The 16273-nt window shown below is 37.6% G+C and overlaps 1 protein-coding gene across 13 annotated transcripts in view; it reads right to left on the bottom strand.

The window, feature by feature from the left end:
• The window catches only part of LOC114002181 (SLX4 interacting protein), an 82363-nt gene that overhangs the window by 60722 nt on the left and 5368 nt on the right, over positions 1-16273 (bottom strand). The window lies entirely within an intron of this gene.

Below are 16273 nucleotides of genomic sequence, written 5' to 3'. Positions count from 1 at the left end.
CCCCTGGCCAAGTATTTGCATCTTTATATTATATTTTGCTTGAATTTAGTAGCAAAGTTCCACTCAGAGTTTTTTAAAAAGAGAGAAAACAAGCATTTCCATATAACAAATACAGCAAAAAGATATGTTATTCATCAACTACTAACACCTATTGTGTTGCTAAGGGACACAGATAAATGAAGAGGAAATATTTCCTTACTTGCCTGATATGAAGAATGAACTCATGATCTACTGAAAAGTAATTAACATCAAAGAGAGCACTGGAGATCAGGGTGTGTAAACATTTTAATTCATTAATATTAATTACTGTAACATGATAAGAGTATTTGATGCTCCAAATCTTGCTGGTTTTAAAGTCTTTCAATATGGCCTTCAACCTCCCTTCATTAGGTTTTCAAAGAAGCACCAGAAAAAAAAAATAAACTTACAAAAAAATCTTTGATTTTTATCAACCAAGTATTTCTGAAAAATTCAGGTGTTTACAAGCCATTATGAGAAACACACCCTCTTCATATAAAATATTTTATCTAACTGTATAAAAATTCACAGAGTGAAGCAGTGACATAACAAAACACAAACCACAAAATACTACAGAAAGACTTCAGGAAAGGTCAGGGACACCACACGCGCTCCTTGAAACCGCAGGAACACTTGGGAAGTTAAACAGTTTCTGAACACGACCTTGGTAAGGGCAGGTGGAAAACTGATTAAGGAAAACCTCCCATATGGTGACACGTTGACTCCCACAGGGAAATCAGCTGCATGGGAAGCGCCACAGACATCTGCCCCCACTGAATCAATACAATTAACCTGCAGCAAACCATCAGCCTTTCTGTGGATTAGCACTGGGGAAGGATAAAACATTTTGTGTCTCTGCGTCACCTCAGGGGCTGCAGGTTCTCCTCCCAGGGTGCAAAGGGGAACACGAAACGTAAAGCAGACAATTGTGCTCATCATCCCTCAAAATTTATGCTTCTCAGCATCTGGATATTCCTAATCACTTCCCTATTTCAAGCTGCCAAAAACACTTAATCTTGCCACTCAAGATTTCCCATCAGTTTGAATATAATTTACTGCTCCTAATCCTCATCTCATTATCAAGCCATCGGTAATTCCTGTTTAGTCCTGCTGCTCCATACCTTGGGAAAAGAAAGGGCAAGCAGGACACTATTGTCCTGTTCCTACCCTTCTCTCCACATCACCTCTTAGTTCAGCTCTCAGCTTGACACCACCTGCACACCCCTGCTCCAGCGCTGACATCCATCAGGAATTTTCTCCTCATTCCTGCTCCACTGCTCTCCTGCCAGTCTCCATTCCTTGCCCAAGCTACCAAATCCCTGGAGCCCTTCTCACACCAGCCACCCCCAGTCCCTGCCCCATAAATAACAGGGACCTTCAGCAGTTTCTGGTTTGTTTGCTTTTTGTTGTTGTTGGGGTTTTTTGTTTAAGTCATCCCATCCTTTCTTTTCTTTACTTTCAGATTGGACGGGCTCCCTCTTCCCCCCTCTCCCCTCCAGTGCAGCAGGGGCCACTCAGTTCACTGGAATTCCCTCTCAGTAGAGGGTTTTCCCAACTAAAAATTGAATCTACTGAATAAATGTAAACTGATTTTCCCAGATGTGTACAACTTAGTGGGGAGATTCCTGAGCCAAGGGCAAAGGGCTCATCACAAAACTCAAATTACAATTACTGCTACTCCTTAAAGCCTGGGATTTGTTACCATTCAAAAGACTTGGATACGTAGCTGGTAGGTATGCCCAAAATAAAACCTTTGCAGGGAAAAAAAACCTAGTAAAAAATTCTGTTCCAATTATTGTATTAAACCAATTCTTCGCACAAAATTCACAATAAAAGTTCAATGTTTAAAATCTTCGAAAACAAAACCAGTATCAAGAACTTAGTTTTAACTAACTGATAAAGACCACTTGCTGCCTCACTTAAATTTATATTTATCGTTTTTCCATCCAAGGAAATGAAGCTGGGCCAGACAGCAGAGCAGGAATGATGAAATACATCCATTCTCTTTGTTCACATGCTTTTTGGGAGAACAGTATGTTTTGGGTTTTACTGGACAAAAGATTCATTCAAATTTTAGCAAAACATCTGGTTTGAGTGGTGTTCAGTAATGGCAACAGAATTTAAGCAGCAAAAAGCATTCAAGTCTTAAAAACTAAAAGACAGTGATCTCCAAACTGAAAGCTTTCCTAATCTCCCATACTAATAGTGACACATTTATTAAACACTTTATAATAGTGAATTTAAAAATGCAAGTCTGCCTTTTAAAAGTTTTATTCTGTCAGCTGACTACTTCTAAGACTGAACTTCCCCCCAGTAATTTACCTCATCCCTATTGCAATATCTGCATTTTGGAATTTTTAAAGAGTCAGTCTTATGGATTGGTGTGTCATTATTTTTATCTCTTAAATAAAATACTCATTAAAAAACCAGCAACTTCTGAGTTGTACAAAATCATAAGAAAAGTTCAGGTGAAATATTTTAACCTAGTGCCCCTGAGATAATGGAATTAATTAATGGAAACCTTCTCAGGAGCAGCAGCAAGTTTTAGTGATTTTACAGCCTGCTTTTAACTAAAGAAAAAATCCTTACCAAAGTTCTGCAGATTTTCTAATAAGTTTGGGATTTTTGAGGTTTTTTTGATACCTGTAAAACCTCAAAGATACCCTGAAATTAAATTCATAAATATATTACAAAGACTTTGAGAACAGAGATAAAAGAAACCCAAATACTTATTATTTGAACAGATCTGATGTCCATTAAAATGCTTCTGTGCCATCTTACTCTTATTAGCTATAACCAAATGAGAACTTGTAATCCTCACAACTCTTTGTGCTGGAAATTAGGTGGGGCTTAGATAATATTGCACATGACCACAGCAGTTGCAGTTCCTGATGGTAACAAGAATGCTGAAAACATGCATTGATTACACAAAAATAAACAAAACAAAGATTCCCAGCTCTGTTGAGGCCATGCCAGGTCTCAAGATAACTCAAGAAAGGGATGCATGTTCCTGTCTCTAGAGCTAAATTCATGTGCAACAGCAGTCATAGAAGGTTATTTAATGTATTGTACCTGTGCCTACTAATATCAAACAGGTATAAGAACAATATTTATGAAAGTTATTGCTCCATGGCCCTTTGAAGAGCCCAAAGCCAGCTGGGGGAAAAAAAAAATCCTTTGTTTTACTAAAACCACAGTGATGATGCAAAATAAGTCTTTGATCTATTATATATTTGAAAGCACTAAGCTAAATGCAGACAGTAATTGCTGACAAATCCCAGTAGTAAACAAACCAGTCTCACATTTTACATATTATCAAGAGGCTCCAGAATTAATGGTTACAGCCAAAGAAATGTTGACACAGTTGCAGATTGAGCCTTAACATGCTGATCATGTTAAAATACTGCACAAGAAATAGTTTTCCACTTTGTAAAAAGCCAGACTGTTTACATGTGTAAGTGGCTGGAGATCTTGTTGTCTGTGTGTGGTCTTAACATTTCAGTATCATAACCATGAATATAAAGACAAGCAGCATGAAATAACCTATTATACTTACAATCAATGCCAGACTGCAAGTATTAGAAGCATTGAGATTTAAGGTTCTGAAAATGAGCATTACAACATACTTATATACGTCTTTGCTTCCTTTTCTAAAAGTAATTAATAAATGAATTGAAACAAAGCTTTTCTAAAAGTAAACAGAGGATTTGCGTTGCAGAAAAGTTAATTTTTCTTCCCTTTACATTGTTTAGAAAGGAGAAAAAAAAAATCAAGAAATTAAAAATAACAAACATTGTCATCGCTAAAAGCCAAGACATTCTGAAACTATGGTGATTTTGCTTGTATTCTTTAATCACACCAAGGTATTAAATTACTTTAATTTTGACAGAAGTGTAACTATTATATCACAGCTCTAGTACATAAATGTCTTAAATCTCTAACTTGCTGGTTCTTAGCTAATTTTTGCTGCAAATTGATGTTGCTAATCTACTTAGAAACCACTGGGAAAATCTCCTGTAACTACTTTTTTTTTCTTTTTTTTAACAAAAAACAAAGCCTTACTCCTCTCATGCTTTACCGAGGAGAGAGCACTGTGAAATCATTAGGGAAAAGAAGATTTCAGATATTTGTAACAGAGAGAGATCAATTAGTAGCTTTAGCACTCACACACTTACAGCTAAAGATTGCCATAGGTAAAGTATATCAAGCTGTCTCATATGGCTTCCCATTCTCTGTCTAGCAATCAAACATGGAATTTTAAAAGGCAAGTGTGCAGCATAAATAAAAATATTTTCCTCAATTGCTTAATTTAAGAACTCTCAGTATTTTCACACTAATTGAGACTTCCTGCCACAGCCAGCAATAAAAAGCAGAGGCCACCACCCTTTCAGCATCTATCTGAGAACCTTGCTACCCATGGCTTAAATTCCTGAGACTTCAGTGAAAAAAAAGACAAATGGAAAGTACAAGGTTGTTATCAAGGTGCAGAAAGGTTAGAGACAGATTCCTGGTCCTATTTGCCTTCCCCCCCACCATTAATTTGCACATGTGAGAAGGTGAAGGGGGAAGGAGAAACTGCCTATTAAGTTTTCCACATGCTTATATCCTATTGATATTTTTAATGTGTGCACAGAAAGCAAAGTCCTCAAAACAGTTTCTTCTCTAAAATTACAGGATTAAAATTAGAAGGGAAAAATTAAGGAACATAATGGATGAACAGAACTAACACTGTGGGACCATTCTAATTCCACTTGGGACACACTTGCCTCATGAGGTTGCATTTCTGTTCCACAGGCATTTAGGAAAAATAAACATGTCACCAAAAGTCTTTAAAAGTACACTTCCCAAATTAGAGAAATGACCAAGGAGCCAATCGAAAAGAAATATGTATGAAGGGTAATTCACTACAAAAACAAACAGTAAATGACCCTTGAAAGGGGTCCTTCTGAGTTTCCTGGAGGAAGCAGAAAGGTTCTGTAACCAGGCAGAACTTCAGTGCACTAACACCACTTTCCACATCTCTTCCTTGGAAGAGGGGGCTCTTTAGATAAAGTGTCCCAGAGAGGCACATCCCAAGCAGCCTCACTGGATACCCATGGCTCTACCAGCCTGTCAGGCTGGCTATTGGAGCCTGGTTTTTTTTAGCTAAATAAAGCATTATGCTACGCATTTCTTCAGTGGGGAATTCTTTGTAAACATTCAGCTTTTGCTCTAGTCCAGAAACATTAAGGGATTGGTTGAAGACAGCTGCAAACAACAAAGAAAGGCTGAGAATTTATTTTGTACAATGGCAGACTGCAAAACCTTCCTGTGGAAGTCACAGAGGGAAACTCCAGAGTGCACAAATATTCAGTGCCAGGTTGCCTTTCTCTTTAGGTAGCAGCATAATCATTCCAATCCCATCACCTGTTCTTGTGCAATCTGTTCCTCAGAAAATAAATGGTACATTTTTCATTTTCATCCTTGTAATCTGCATTTAGCTGCAATTAAAAAAGTTAAACATATTCCCCCTGCTATTCCATAACAGTTATACAAGTAAGAGCTTATGCCAAAGTTGCTCCCACCCCAATAAGACATTGACCCTCCTCAGCCTGTTCCACAACCCTGCCACTTTTTACTTTACTCCTTTTCCTATTTCTGTCTGATTTGTAAGGTCTATAAAGCTGCTGTAAGCATGAACCTAAAAGCAAAGGAGATCTTTGCTGCTGAGAATGAGCTCCCACGGAAAGGAATTTTCATAGTGTTTTCACTTTGTGGAAAAGCCTGGAATCTTCACCCTAAATACATGGGAACCTCCATCATGCAGCTCACAAGAAAACTGTGAAACCTTGCTGGATTTCACCACACTAGTAATGTAATGGATAACACAGCATTTAAACTATATTTTAACAGATTTGGACTGATGTCTTACTGCTTTGATATCTAAACATGTAGCATACTGACATTTTTGAGAAGATCCAAAGCATTACTGAAAACACAAGGAATCTAATCTAAACAACTTGAGGGTCACTGAACTGACTTGCAGATGGTCAAATGTAGGATTTCAAACACCAAGCACCAACATGACAACAGCCAGCAGCAACAGGGTTGATTTTGATTTGGGCATTACTACAGAGTAGATGCTCATGGGGAATGAGCTTCCCTTCTCAAGCACCATTATGTTGCCTATTCTGAAACTATCATTTGTGCCAATCCAAAGTCACCAGGATCTCTGCAGATAAAATCCTAGAAGTGTTTTCTCCTTCTCAACTAGTTTTGAATTTGTGGTCCCCGGTGAAGATCAAACTTTCTCTTATGTTTTGAGAATCTGTGCTCACCAGTGCTATTCATTAACACTTTGTAACAAATGGCCTGGCCTACTTACAAATCTGGAAATTGTATTTTGCCACCTGAATTTTCTCTGCCTGGAGTGTGAATGCTGCCTCATAATGTTACATGAATAATTTACCTCATCTTGTGAGCTTTCAGTGATTTTCTAGGTGTACAGCTTGAAATACTATGAGATCCCTTGATGCTTGCAAAAGATCCAAAGAGGCAGGTTCTAAATATCTGAGTATCATTTCACTTCTGAAATTCCAGTATTTGTATTGTATTCTTCATCACTGGGTTTTTCCTTCCTAAAATCTGTATCATAGTTCAAATAGGAATTTACAAAACCAGGTTAAATCCCAGCAGTTCCTGCATGCTCAATAATGTAGGCCTCTCCAAAATAGCAACAACAAATGAACCATCTCTAATAGCCCTACAGAAAATGGCTTCAAATTAGCAAAGAGTTTTCTGAACTATGTAGAATATGCTGAGCATCTGTAATTAAATCTCTTTCCAGTTCATAATCAGCAAGTACCCCAGTTGTACCCTCCAAATATTCCACAAATCAAAATTCCTGCAATTATCAGGGTGAAGGGATATAGACAAAGACACATTTTCCTTAACACTTTTCTGTCTTTTGAGGTCGTCTCTAGACACCACTTTGTTTTCACCACACAATAAAAGCGAAATTAAACATTCTATTCAATTTACTGAAACATGCATAAATTGACAAACATTTAAAACTAATGACAAGTTCTATCAATTTGCTGAAGAAATCTATAAACCAATGTTGGTCTTTTATTCCATCCATGGCAGCCAACAATTATTTAATCACCACTCACTGCTACTCAGCTATTTAATGTTGTACTACAGACACTCAGTACTCACTGGTAGGGATGAGAATATGTTGTTGTTTGATTGCTTTTTTGAATTATGGGTTTTGTTTTCAACTTTTGATGTGTCAGGCTTACTCCTATCATCCAAGCTGTTTGTACATTCCCTGAGCCATGGATTGTGACTGTGTCAGTTGAACACCCAGCCAAATGAGAACCAGAGACTTGCAGACAATGCCACAAAGGGAAAAACTCTAAGTTTGTTTTCCACTGCTGAACTGGAAAACTTCCCTTATTATGGTAGGACAACACACTCTGTTAGAGCTACTTAAATTACTCTCCTTATTTTTTTTGCTATAGGAATGTAAAAAGAAAGGAGGGACAGTTATATTCTACATGACCCTACCAACTGTCAAATCCTAGGATCTTGGCATTGAACAGATCCTCTTTAAGGGCCCAAGACTCAGCTCTTTCCCACCTCTTTAGTTCAGCAAATATTTTCTGTTCAGAGCTATATGTTGCTCTTCTATCAGCCTTTATCTGTATGATACAAAGCAGGATAAACCACAACCATGTATATTTGGTCCATTATGAGTGTTATGAAATCACTGGTATATTCAAGGAACAAAGACAACCCTCTGAATTTAAAACTGGAGAATATCGGCTTGAGTTTGAAAGGCTGCATTCAACTATATCTTACATAAACTATTATTTCACCAGCTGAGTGGTGCCAGATATGCCAGGCACCTTACTAATTCCTGGAAACTAAGCAGGACCTTGCAAAGAGGACCTTGCACATGAGACAGAGCTCAGTTTAGCTTAGTTATTGCACAACCTTTTGGAGTAAAATGAGGATAGAATTGTTGAAGTAACTTTACAAACCTCAGTCATCAATGAGACGAAAACGCTGAGAAAACGTTCTGTGGCTATGACACATTTTCTTGTGTGGAAACCACTGTGTCATTCTTCCTTATCTCTGTTCTTTTCCTCGCTCTCCCTCGAGACTCACAGCTGACAATTGTCCAACCAGCTTTGATGCAACACTTTTACAGTGATTCCCCACTCGAATGCTGTTTCATATGCACACAGAAGGTACATAGAGCAAGGAATAAAATCTGTTCTGCTGAAGGTTGGAGATTGAGGATCTGTCTGTAAAACACACCAGCACCAGAAACAGCAAAGAACCCTGAGTGAAGCTACAAACCCAAGAAAGATGACACTTGCCCTTAAGGCTTCACAAATGGGCTGTACTTCCCTAGCAAAGTGTTAACAGGCAACAGGAAAAGATCACCTTGAAACGCTCAAATCACTGATGTGAAGACTTTGGTTCAACAACATCTGCACATGATCAAGACCACAAACTATTCTTTTCCCACTTTCCCAAGTGAAACACTCCTACAAACACTGTTTTGTTGCAAGAAGGCAGAGATGTCTCCTGTGCAGGCCTCATTCAAAGTTCTCTTTTGTCACTGAAGATACAAGCCACAATATGGATTGAAGAGGTGTTTCAAAGGATTTTCAAACATTATTACTTAATTTCGTTATTAAATCTGCAACACTTTGCCTTTTCATTACGACACTGCTTGTGGTAATAAAAATAGTGGAGAGATTTTCAGGGAAAAAAACACCAGCACACAAACAAGCCATGACTTTTCCATATGTAATTTGTTGACAAAGTTTGGATGAGTGATATTACAACATTTAGGAACTCTGTCTTGTTTCTACCTTTTTTTCCTTAATATCCGAAGTTAATTTTTAACTCTGATGACACTATTATTTTTCAAACTAGACAAGTGCCAGTTTTTGGGCACAGAACAAATACATAATGTTCATCATTTCAGTTTAAAATGAGTCAGTTAGAAAATAAATGGAAAAAACCAAATAGAAGTGAAGATATAATTAAAAAAATTGTAGGATTCTGCATGCTAAATTTTAAAGCATGAATTTTACTTAGTCAACGCCTGTTTAAAAAGAAAGTAGTATTTTTTATATTTCTCAATAAAAAAAGTTTCAGTCATTCACAATTTAAATCCCTTAATATGTTGCCTTTCTTAAGTACTGTGACTTAAAAATATTTCCAGGGAAAAGAGGGAAATTAGTGCAAGACAAAAATCACCAGGCAAAGTGCTGATCGTTTAAGAGTGAATGGACCATCTTGCACTACCTTACATTCAATTACTTCCTGAGAACCTTTTTCTTCTTTATAACATAAAAACATACACATCTAAAGTCTAATGCAATGTTTTTTCATAGTTCTTTTTTCCATCTTTAATCCATCTTTTCACAGTCCCTGGATAATCACAAGTAAGCAACACATGGGATTTAATTTTACTCTTCTCATACCGGAATTACGATTGATTTATATTTTATTATTTGGCTGTATCACTCTTCCATATTTTTCCAAACTAACTTCTTTAAACGTTACAGACAAACACAATGCATTAAAAACATGGATAAACTGATCTAAGGATAAATTAGTATGTCCTTAGTTAAGCTACAGTGCTACCATTATACTCCTACAGGCTCTGATCCAAAGCCCATTGACATCAGTGAGGTTTGAGTCAGATCCACTGTAAAAAGAACTTAAATCAGTAGTGGTAAATGAAATCTAAAAGTATATAATTTGATTAGAAATCACTCCAAGTAACACTGTGAAGAAAGTTAGTGACTCCTTCACAGCTCATACAGATTTTAGTTCCTTAAACTATTATTTTAAAAAGTCTGGAATTCACAGTTTTTGCCAACCACACTGTCACAGCTTAATTGAGCAGCTGTCAACTGTTAGAAAACAACTGCATCATCATCTCTTTTAGAAGAACTAGTGTGGGAAGTGAAACACTTCCATGGGAGCTAAACTCTCTGGAGTCATGGTAATGAATGTGTTTTCATCAGGTGACCATGAGTCATCATTTTATCAGCAGTTTAGAGGGTTTTCACAATAGCTGAGCTATTGTCATCGGGGCTCACGCTCAGCACTGACTGCAGCACAAGAAGTAAACATTCTTTTCTGCCATGTCCTGTGGTACCATTTCTTGAAGGAAAAGTTTGGCCACTGACTCAAGAAAAATACTGCAAAGTCATGGTTGAGTAAGTGCTGCAGGGAACACAAAGTGTCCCGAAACTGGAACACACAATGTCCAGAAACAAAGCTTTTATTTGAGAATTGAAACTAAGTGATAATTTTGCTTTTATAAATAGATGCCTTTTAAGGAAGTTATGAACTACATGGATGAAACATCAGGAAAGAATAAAAATGTGTTGTCAGTCATTCTTCTCCCTTTTACTCCATAATCCTGTCAGAACACAGTCATACATCAAATACTCAGATAACTTCCACATATTAGAATCCACCTACATTGCCCAAAGTGGGGAGAGGCCACACAAAACAATGCCAAAAAAAATTTATATTAAATTTTCATGATCATAACATCAAGAGCAAAAACTGCATCATTAAACTGTCCCAGGTACTACACAAAATGTGGACTCCTTTCCCTCCCAGCTTACTAACCTCCTTCTGAACCCACTGGAAAGAATTGAAGAATTTCACCTACAGCATAAGCTGAAGCCTCTCCCAGGACCTAAAGACACTTGGTGACCCCACACAGCATCTTTGCTAAGCCCTGATGTTTTGCTGGACTCAAGAGAGATTCAAGTCTCCTTCTAAGTTTCCCATCCCTTCCTGCTCCAGGGCTGGACTGTGGGGTCAAGCAGGCTGTACCACCAAGATCTCCACGCAGCACAACAGCAGAGGTGTAAACTCTGGTAAGTGCTGGTCAGAAATAAGGCACATGGCAAATAGCATGGAAATAATTACATTTAAAAAAATAGTATTACTTAGTATGGTGTGTATTTAGAATCCCATATCGCTGCCACAATAGTGTAGTGCTCAGAATTAGCGAAAACCTAATTTTCAGGCACAAGTGGTCCCTTCAAAACTAATCAGATTTGAATTACCAAAAAAAGTAATGCAAGTCGAACCATCCTTTTATTCCTTATTTGAAGTGATCCCCATTAAAGCAGTGTTTTCACTATTGATGTTTATCCCTCTGGCTTCCTACTCCTTTCTCTTTCAGCTAACACTTTAATCTCTCAACTCTTCATCCACTCATCATTTCCCTAGGCTTGAAAATTAATCCTCTGAGGTCAGTGAGGAAACTTCCATTGACTCCAGGAGATTTAGAATTAGATTGTACACTTAATTTTCCTCCCTCCTCTACCTCCCAACTTCCTCTTTTCTTTCTTCTGGAACTTATTTACTCATCACTTTAGCCATTCCATATCTGGTCCCATGAAATTGGGAATTAAGTGGAGCATTAAGAAAGAGAACTAAATAGATGTCCCTCCATCCATTATTATTGTTTGCACTTCCTATTTTAAATCATATCCCCCCCTGCCTCTTTTTCATCATCTCCCTTAAGACTTTTAAGCCTTTTTAGATAATTATTATATTTTATGCATTCACACAGAAACAAACCTGACAGCTGAGTGAAGTGTGTGATGTTCCTTGACAGTAACAATTCCAACCACCCAACCATTCCTATTCTGAGCAATGCTGCTTTAGGGAAACCCCTGCTCTAGAAAAATCATTCTTTAATGGTTAATATGGCTATTTATTCATTTTTAAGGACACACAGCACATATAAAATTCAGTAACCTTTAATCAGTTTGGAGAACCGGTACCTTAGTTTTAAGATTTAAAATATTTCTACAAATTTTATCTAATCACAGAAAACTAATCTTAGCCTGTTTCCTTTGAAATACTTATCAGTACTCCAACCAGACGAATTTCACGTACAAATGTCTTGGTTTTGAATGGGGAAAAGAAATGAACATCAGAAAACATTGTATTTATTAGTTAATTTAAGTAAGTACTCTCAAAGAAACCCAAAACCCTATCTAGCTAAAACCAGAAATCAGAATGCTAACAAGTTCCCAGCTCTGTATGTAGAACAAGCAGCTGTACTATCAGCCTAGTAACAGAGCAGCCACAACATACAAAAAATTACCTTAAATACAAACACCATTCCTTATTCTCCACCTGAGAGCACTGCAGTCATGTGTCTATGGACTTAATCTAAGCAGTAAACATATCTATTGTCCCTCATCACTCATTATATGGGATCAGAGATAAATAACAAAATCAGGTAAGAAAACCTACTCATCTCCCTAGTTTCTTACTCTCCAAACAACTCCCAAGAAGAAGTAAACACATCACTTTCTTACAAAAATATTTGTTGTGTTTAACAGCAAATATTTACAAAAACATTGATCAGCTGAGTCAATGGACACACTTCACAGAAATGAGAAATTTAACCTGTCAAGGCTAGACATCACCTAAGAATCATCCAGACAGGCAGAGCTGATCATGCTGTCACAGTATTACATTTCTACCATTAGCTGAAAAAAGAAAGCACTTGAAATATCAAAATAAACTTCTCGTTTTCTTACTCCAGACCCAAGACCATCTACAGGTCTGTGAAAAGGCCCTAAAATGACCTGGACAACACTGAATCCATACTGGAGCGTTGTCTGACAGGGCAGTTCCTTCTTCCTAATGTTAGGGCCTATAATCAATGTTCTTGCTAGAAACACTTCCTTTCATGGAGCACTTCTAACATATCCAAAGACAGATGTTAAGATACCTTTGGTTATAAGTCAGTATTTTAACAATTACATTAAGATACATCAACATAAAATAAAGAACATGACACAGACACAGAGGTAAAATGAAGGGGAAAAGTGATCCCATTACACTCCCACTGTCATTTTGCTGTCCAGTCATCTCCATCTTTGTTCCCAATATAAAAGAGAAAACTATGCTTGCTGTTTCAAATGAACTTGCCATTTAAAGCAAGCAAAAAGTTTGAAGGAGAAAGGATCAAAAAAGTTACATATATATGTCCAGCATGCAGTAATTTAGATTGATAACGAGGAGCAACACTGCTGAAAAATCAATTGCAGAGAGAGCTGGATGACCAGAGGGAACACTGAAACTATAATTAGCTTAATCTATGTGCTTGCAAGAGCCTACAAATCTGAGACAGAACAGAGCTCCACATTTCTCAAAGTAGGAAACAGTAGAATAAAAAAAGCTTCCCTTTGAGCTGAGTTATTAAAATGTAGTAACAACTTAAAGTCTTCTGTGTTTGGCAAATGAACAAATTGCAGAAAACAGTAAATGAAATTTTTCTATTGCAGCCATAAAAATTACTATATTTAGTTCTGCAGCTTGGCATGAATAAAGTCAATTTACACAATTCTGGAAGAGCAACTCTTTCTACTTTGTCCAAAGGTTTAAACAGGGCCCTAGTGATATTATTTTTGAAATCCATATAGGGTTCATGATTTTGCTTTAAGCCTAACCAATTAAAGTTAAGATTTATTTCCCAGAACAGCAGTAAAATATTTTAGCAACACAAAAAGAATGCTTAATTAAATTCATATGTTGGGGGTATTTTACCACGCAATGCTTTATATATCTATCAATATTTCCTAAAATTGACAATTGTTGATCAAGTTAATTTGCATAAAATATTACCTACTGCAAATCACAACACTGCAGAATCCAGCCACTTGGCAGGTGAAGAAAGTGTGTTTAGGACCTAACTGTAGTTTCTGTACTAAGGTTTAAAGGTATTTTACTGCATCAATTAGTTTATTTCAATCCCTCTTAATTGCCCATAAAGCCAAGCTTAGATCGCCTCTCAAAAACAGGCCAACTGCTCCCTCTACTGGTAATAAGGGGCCATCACATCGGGGTACGGAGATTCCCAGATAAAATTGGTAACAAGTCATTAAACACATTAGAGGGGTTTCCCACTTAATTACTTGCCAGTCAGCTAAGACCTGAAAGATTGAAAGGCTGTAATTTTTGCTTTCTTACCAAAAAGATTAACATACACACGTTTACAGAATCTAAAAACTTCAAAAATACAGACTGTAGAAAATGAGGCGAGGCATGTGTGAGACATGGTTTGGGTTGGAAGGGACCTTAAAGATCATCTTATTCCAACCCCTGTGCCATGGGCAGGGACACCTCCCACTAGCCCAGGTTGCTCAGAGCCCCATCCAACCTGGCCTTGGACACTTCCAGGGATGGGGCAGCCACAGCTTCTCTGGGCAACCTGTGCCAGTGACTCACCACCCTCACAGAGAAGAATTTCCTCCTGATACCTAATCCAAACCTGCTCTCAGTTTGAAGCCATTCTCCCTTGTCCTGTCACTCCAGGCCCTTGTAAATAGTTCCTCTCCATCTTTTTTGTTGGCCCCCTTCAGGTAATGGAAGGCAGCAATTAGGTGACCCCAAAGCCTTCTCTTTTCCAGGCTGAACAATCCCAATCCTCTCAGCCTTTCCTCAGAGGAGAGGTGCTCCATCCCTGTATCATCTTCATGGCCCTCCTGTGGACTCACTCCAACAGGTCTGTCCTGAACATTTTCAGACTCAGTAAAATGATCCTATCAATTTCAAACACATAAAATTAAGAATATTTTCTGTACTCCCACTGCAGAGAAGGGTGAGAATCTTCTGGGTTTTAATGGAGAATCTTCTACACATGGATATTCCTCATAAAACTTTTGTGAAAGTTGGACAGTCTTAAAAAAGAGAATATACACATTAAATACAAATCCAGTGAATGTAAAGAATCAAAACCTGACACACAAAATCCCTGCTCTAACAAGCAGAATGCTACACACGTGTGTACAAAGTGAATGTCAATCAGGTCAAGGCGAAGCTAATTTTCAACATTTGCTGAAAAATGCAAAAGCTTACCTTTATTTCTCAAATACCACCAGAAAGCAAAAGTTGTATCTCATTGGCAGCCTCAAAAGCTGTGTCTGTGGTGCTGCTTACCCACAAACCCCTGCTCAGTGAGCACCTGCCCACTGCTCAGGCAGGCAGGGATGTTGAAACACCGGGTGATTGAAAAGTAACATGTCTGTGCTCAATAATGAATTTGTAATGATGCAGGTCAGCAACAAAGTATCTTAATGCTTTTTACCCAGCGAAGACATTTCAACTCACACCACTTGTTTTCTTGGGCATTTATATTCATTTTGATGACATCGAGGGTTCTCAGCTGAGAAAAGCAAATCCCCTCAGCCTCCAGCTCCTGTTGTTCCCCCACTAGTGGTCTACAGACTCAGAGTATCAGCTAAAATGTGCTCTAAATCAAAGATATTTCTCCTAACTCCTCTATCAGCTCAGCAGCACTGAATAACATAGACATGATACTGTCAATTAAAGGTTTACCATCCTGGTAAACAGTAAAATCCCACTAAATGACAGCAGTTTTCCTTGGAAAAGAACACGCAGCACACAAAAAATTAAGGGCTTGGTCTGCGTGTTGAACAGGTTGGTCACCCACAAAACCAAAGCTTCAACAGCTTCCACACCCTCATCACTCAGCAAGGATTTTGTAGCTGCCCTCCAAAAAACCCCAAGCTTATCCACAAAGGAAAAAGCTTCTTCTGTTCAGAAAATTCCTTGAAAAAACATTTCCAAGAGAATAATATATTGTGCTAATCCCAATTAGTGTTATTTATTGATAAACTGATATAGTTACAGGAGAGGAATTATGAAGTGCTATGTTTATAACAGAATGTTTTGAAAAGCATTAGGCTTCAGATACGTAATCAGGAGTCTGGGACTGTTTGCAAAATAAACTTCAATGGCATTTTACTGGATGTGAAACAACTAATCCCTGAAAATGGGAAAAGAGGCAAAAAAAAGAGGCAAATAAAGTGTCAAGCGTGATAAATAGTTTCAGAACATTGCTACACCTTAAAACCAGGAACTTAGATTACCTGGGAAGCACACAAACAACAACACTACAGTAAGAAAAGAATTTTATTTCAGGTAGCAAGTACTGTTTCACTGAAAATTCATGCAGTTTCTAATTTTAACTACACAACTGATCACTTTTGGCTACATGATTTTAATCTTCAGCTGACCTCAGACACACTCTGTCCTGACACAGAAATGATTCAAACTTTGCTTCCAGAGAGAAAAGGTGATACAGGGTACGTTACTATGACCAGAAGCCTGAAGGATGCACCTCTTCATCATTAACTTTTAAAATCAACATATATATTCTAAGGAATATTACAGATTT

Source organism: Pipra filicauda, unplaced genomic scaffold (genome assembly GCF_003945595.2).
Source record: "Pipra filicauda isolate LSUMZ 115617 unplaced genomic scaffold, ASM394559v2 scaffold77_size3566232_pilon, whole genome shotgun sequence".
Lineage (NCBI taxonomy): Eukaryota > Metazoa > Chordata > Aves > Passeriformes > Pipridae > Pipra > Pipra filicauda.
This window is presented reverse-complemented; position numbering and strand designations above follow the sequence as displayed.